Below are 4,874 nucleotides of genomic sequence, written 5' to 3'. Positions count from 1 at the left end.
GGCAGTCGAGAGCCGGGCCGGCGGGCGCGCGGGGGAAGCTGCTCTCGGCCATGGCGGCGCCGGGCTCCGGGCTGGGAGGCAGGCGGGCCGCGGCCGGCTTTTATGCAGGCCCAAGTGTGAATTGGCACCTCGGCCGGGCCGGCCCTGCGGGGCACATCAAAGCCTCCCGGCCGGCGGGGGAGGGCACCAGCCCGGCGCTCCCCCCCCCTGCCTCTCCAGGACCCCTCGCCGGGCTGGGAGACCCCCTGGCTCCCCCCCCTCCGCCATCCCAAGAAGCCCCCCTGGCCTTGCCCACAGAATCTCAGAAGGGGGTGTCCCGGGGACTTCTCTGATCCTACCCCCGCAGGGGGGGCTCCCAGAGCTGGGGACCAGTGCTCCCTCTCAGCTGAGTGAGTGTGAGCCAGCACACATTTTCTTAGCCCCCGGCTCAGACATTTTCGCCTTAGCTCAGGAAGGATGGGGCTCCAGAGCAAGCTACTTGATGCAGCTGCCCAATCGCTCGCTCACAACTTGAATGCCAGGAGCTCACAAAGTGGAATTTTTGCTCACAGGGCTCCACGGCTTGGAGGGAGTGTTGCTGGGGACAGTGACCTGGCCTGAGATGCCCCGGTGGGCGGGGGAGGGCACTGCCCTGCTTCTCTCTCGGTGACCTTCCTCTGCGCCAGTCCAGCCCCTGGCAGGGCTCCTCCGCTTCCTCCTTCTGGCGGGGTCCTCCTGCCAACCCCCTGGGCTGGGGAAGAGCCCCACACCTGGGGGGCACCGCGTGAAGGCAGCCCCTCTCCGCCACTGCCGGGTCCCACCCAGAGGATCTGCTGGCCACCTTAGCAGCGGCCCAGTCGCCCACAGCTTTTTGCCCCCCTGCTCTTCCCAGACCCATCGGGCCCCTTCCAGTTTGGTGTCGTGGTTCAGTGCAGGCGGACTCTAATCTGAGAAAACCGGGTTTGATTCCCCACTCCTCCGCTTGCACCTGGCTGGATGATCTTGGGCAAGCCGTAGCTCTGATAAGAGCTGTCCTTGAAAAAGAGCCGTTTGTGTCAGAGCTCTCTCAGCCCCACTGACCTCCCAAGGTGTCTGTTGTGGGGAGGGGAAGGGGAAAGAGACTGTAAGCCCCTCTGAGACTCCCTTGGGTAGTGAAGGGCGCGGGGTATAAATCCAATCTTCTCCTCCTCTTCTTCTTCTTCTACCCCCTCCCCCCCCCACACCGACCCAGGGGATGTTGTGCCCACCCCATAGCAATGGAACCTCCTGTCTGCAACTGTAGATGAAGGGACACCTTTGGAGCAGGGAGACGTGGCTGCCCTGTGATGTTGGGGAGGGCCATGAACCCATGAACCGGGGCAGGAGGAAAATCCCCGAAGGAAAAACTCCGCTCCAGGAGAGGGGGCCTCTGCACTGAACGCGGTACCCTGTGACAACTCACTGCCAGAGACCCTACCACATCAAAGTGCCTCAGCAATTCGATTTGTGGATTCTAAAGGTAAAGGTAAAGGTCTCCCTTGCTCGAAAGCCAGTCGAGTCCGACTCTAGGGTTGCGGTGCTCATCTCCGTTTCAAAGCTGAAGAGCCAGCGCTGTCCGAAGACGTTTCCGTGGTCATGTGGCCGGCATGACTAAACACCAAGGCGCACGGAACGCTGTTACCTTCCCACCGAAGTGGTCCCTATTTATCTACTTGCAATGTCTTGCTTTCGAACTGCTCGGTTGGCAGGAGCTGGAACTAGAGACGGGAGCTCACTCTGTCATGCGGCACACTCGGGTCTCGAACTGCTGAACTACTGACCTTCCACAGCCTGCAGTTCAGCGTCTTAACCACTTGAGCCACCGCAGCTCGTAGATTCTACCAGCACCCAAAAGGTGGGTTCCCTGCCTCTCTCTCTTTCACACAGGAAGAAATGCCGTGTGCAGGAGGGTGCCACCCAGCAGGTGTGTGCATGATCGGGGGGGGGGGAGCATGCTTTTTATTCAATGTGCAGACTTGCGCAGATCTTGCTGTCAGTTGGAACTCCCCCCCCCGCTTGCGTTTTGACCCCCCCCCCCCCCCGTGCTTAATCCCTGGGGATTCCAGGCGTGGCCCCACATCCCCTCCGAGGGCACCATCCCGGGCGCCTATTTGTGAGAAGCACAGATGCACCCAGCGGCCCCCAGGGGCCCAGAGGCATGCCAGAAGGCACCACGAGGATTAACTGTGAAACTTTTATTGCAGCTTTCTCTCCCACCCTCCCCTTTGGAAACAGAAAGACTGCAGCTTGCAAGATGAAGAGTCCTTCTCGAGAGAGGAGGAAAAGGCAGTTTGGCAGAGGAGAAGAGGAGGAAGGAAGGGAGGGAGGGAGGGAGGGAGGACCTGGACAAAGCCTCCCCCCCAAACACACACACACACACCCTTTCCCAGCACACTCTGCCCTTGTGCCTGTGCACTTTGGCACCACCACCGAGGCTTGGGAGGCAGAGTGTGAAACATCTGGGGGGAGAGGCTTTCCCAGGCCCAGCTCCGAGGGCCCTTGACACCAGTGGTGCAAAGGTTGCCAGGGAAACCCAGCATCGCAGGCTTGGGAAACCAAACCCTCTGGGAGAAAAGCTTCCCAAGGGGACGGAGTGCAGAGCAAAGCCAGCGTCCAAAAGAATGATCACTCTGTGTGTGTGTGCGTGTGTGTGTGCGGGGGGGGGGGACGAACACCTGTGGGCAACCTGATGACAGAAAACTTCTGCATGGAAACAAGGACCCAGCTCTGGCAGCAGAAAAGCTTGGGCACCCCTGGCCGTGAGGCTGCACCTGCACCTGTGGCTGGTAGCCCCATAGCATGGGTGGGATCAATGCCCCCTCTAGGGTTAGAGGGAGTCTCGTGAGCGAAAATTCTACTTTGTGAGCTCCTGGCGTTAAAGTCCTGAGCGAGCGATTGGGCTGCTGCATAAATCAGTTTGCTCTGGAGCCGTCCCTTCCCTGGCAAAGGCTAAAAAGTGTGAGCCGGAGGCTAAAGAACTGTGAGCCCCACCTCTGCCAGTGGCCCTGCCTTGTGCCCCCACCCCCCACCCCGCAGGGCCTCCCTCTCCTCTGCCCTTCACACCTTCCCCATCTCATTAGCCCCAGGCAGCGTAATGAGGCCTGCCCCGGGGACCCTCACACTTCCCCAGCCCCTGTTTGGACAAGTGCGGCCAGTTCTTGCTTGCCTTGGGAAAGGCAGGCACACTGGGGGGGGGGCAGAGTGCCTTCCCTCATCAGGGAGGAACCGCCACCACCAGCAGCAGCCCAGGAGGGGCACCTGCCCCGCCTCCCTGCCCCTTCTGCAGGCACCCGAGGCCGGGGGGGGGGTTGGCCCCAGGGGCCCTTGGCCCTGGCAGGAGTCCCCCACCGGCCTGACCTGCACACTTCGGCACCCAGGCTTGGGAGGCAGAGGGTGTAAGCCACTTGAAGGCCCCCTTGGGGAGGAAGAAATGGAGGAGGAGGAGAAGCAGCAGCAGCAGCTGGATTTATCCCCTGACCTTCCTTTGGAAGCTCAGAGAGGCTTGCCGTCTCCTTCCCTTCCTCTCCACACAACAAACCCCCGTGAGGTTGGTGGGGCGGGGAGAGCTCTTTCGAGGACTGCCCTTGAGAGAACTTGTGACTGACCCAAGGTCACACCAGCAGCCGCATGTGGAGGAGGAGCGGGGAATCAAACCTGGTTCCCCCAGATTAGAGTCCGCGCTCCTAACCACTGTGCCAAACTGGCGCATAACCACGAGAAGCCGCTCTGTTCTGATTGCGCTTCGGTGGGATGTTGGCAGGACCATCCCAGGCCCTCGGACATCCCAGGCCATGGCTTCTTTCTGCCTCAGTTCCCCTCCCTGTCTGTTTGCCTCCCGCTCCTACTCCGCGTGGACTCTCCCCCCCCCCAAGGCCACCGTAGTGCGAGCCCAGGCCAGCCCCTCCCAGACTAACCCATCTCATGGGGTTCTTGTGAGGAGCATGAAACGGAGCAGAGAGTTCTGTGAATGGCTTCGGTTCTTATAATGTAGTGGCGTTCCAGGCGTAGCACAGTGAAACCAGCTCAAGTTTATTGGTTACATCAGGACTAAGGATAAACTGGCTGGTCCAAGGCCGGCTTATATGCGTGAGCACACTCACACCCAACACAGCCCCAATTCCCGAGATAGGCTGTATTTACAAGACCCAGTGTTGGGTATTGCAAGTTGAAAACACTCAGTATATCTGGGGTTAAATGTTTGTTTATGTTACTCACAGGAAGTCACATGTTTCTCATGTAACCAATGTTCTTTAGCTGTAGAAAGCTCGGGAATTTTCTCCCTGATCTAGGAGTTTGATTGGGACTAAAGCGTCAAGGTGTATTACCATTTTATGGCTTCTCTCCCGGTCTTTGTTTGGTGTTCTGAAGAAGAAGAAGAGCAGCCATACTCTCTCTCTTCTAGTTTTTGTCTCTGTAGAGTAAGGATGTAGCCGATTATGCTCTGTTGTTATTTTCATCCCAGTTACCCTTCCCATGCTAGAATTTAGTAAAAACTTTATATTTTAATCACACATGGACTCTCAGTCTGAATTATTTTACTCTGGCTCTGCTAGACTATCTTATCTCTGCTAAATACAATTTTTTCAATATTTCACTATCACCCAACACCCAGTCTATGATAGGTCTATATCAGGATCTGGGCGACCTTATTGATGCGCACTATGATCCACGGTGGCTATTGTTTTAGGGATCAAAGGTCTGCTCGACCGCGTGGCCTGGCCAGCGCTGCCACAACCATCTTAGTACGTAACAGTTCTACTTTGGGGAGAAATGTATGGGATAAACATCATAAAAGTAAAAAGGAAATTAACTCCCCCAGAAAGGGGCGATGGAATGGCTGGGCTTGTCTGGCCCGGTTAGGGCTCACCTCCTCCTTC

The sequence above is a fragment of the Gekko japonicus genome, unplaced genomic scaffold (assembly GCF_001447785.1).
Source record: "Gekko japonicus isolate JY-2015 unplaced genomic scaffold, Gekko_japonicus_V1.1 scaffold773, whole genome shotgun sequence".
In the NCBI taxonomy this organism is placed as follows: Eukaryota; Metazoa; Chordata; class Lepidosauria; order Squamata; family Gekkonidae; genus Gekko; species Gekko japonicus.
The sequence above is the reverse complement of the archived record's forward strand: the minus strand, read 5'-3'. Positions refer to the sequence as shown.